General features: G+C 43.5%; 1 non-coding gene across 1 annotated transcript; it reads left to right on the forward strand.

Annotated features, from left to right (window-relative positions):
• Positions 1-205: 205 nt before the first annotated feature.
• Positions 206-312, forward strand: LOC116894893. The gene has a single exon (XR_004387099.1). It is a non-coding gene; the product is annotated as a U6 spliceosomal RNA (small nuclear RNA).
• Positions 313-796: the final 484 nt, after the last annotated feature.

Consider the following 796-nt stretch of genomic DNA (forward strand, 5'->3'; position numbering starts at 1 on the left):
GGTGGCTAGGTTTCCATTTCCAGGCATAATTTTCTTCCTGATTTTAGGTGTTAAGGTCAATCACACAGCTATTGGTTGCCGTCAACATTTGGGTGCCACTTATTTTACCTTATCCTTTCTAATTAAATAAAGACATTTTTATTTTCATGCTGGGAATTAAGCCCAGAGGGTTGTGAATCCTAGAAGAGCTGGCTCTAACTCATGCTTGCTTTGGCATCACATGTACAAACATTGGAACCATACAGAGAACACTAGCATGGCCCCCACACAAGAATAATATGCAAATTAATTCATGAAGTGGTCCATATTTTTTCCAACAATATTTTTATTGATTATTTGGGAATTTCATATAATGCCCCTTATCATGCTCGCTCCCCATTCCTCCCAGGTCCACCTCCTATTCTTGTGACCACACTCAAACACACTAGGTCTAATTTGTGTTATACTTAGTTATATATTCATTAGAGTATGGTCAAGCTCCCGGTGGCCAGCTCCTTAAAGATAGCTGAGTCCATCCCCACGTCTCCCACCCCATCTTGGCCAGAAGCTGTCAACTGGGAAGACCTACACTTCAGCGTGCTTATCACGAATTTTAAGGACTCTCTTTAATGGGTTCCTGTCTAGACTCAACCTCCCCCACTCCCGTGGGGTGGGGGGAGGGGGAGAGGTTTCCACAGAAGCCTTCAATGAGTCTCATTCTCAATTTTGAGTCTTCAGTCATTCATATCACTGCAGAAGTATCATCCCCGACTACAACAACCACCAGCAGCAAGGATCACAGACGTCAACTTGGCTT

This window comes from Rattus rattus, chromosome 2 (assembly GCF_011064425.1).
Source record: "Rattus rattus isolate New Zealand chromosome 2, Rrattus_CSIRO_v1, whole genome shotgun sequence".
In the NCBI taxonomy this organism is placed as follows: domain Eukaryota; kingdom Metazoa; phylum Chordata; class Mammalia; order Rodentia; family Muridae; genus Rattus; species Rattus rattus.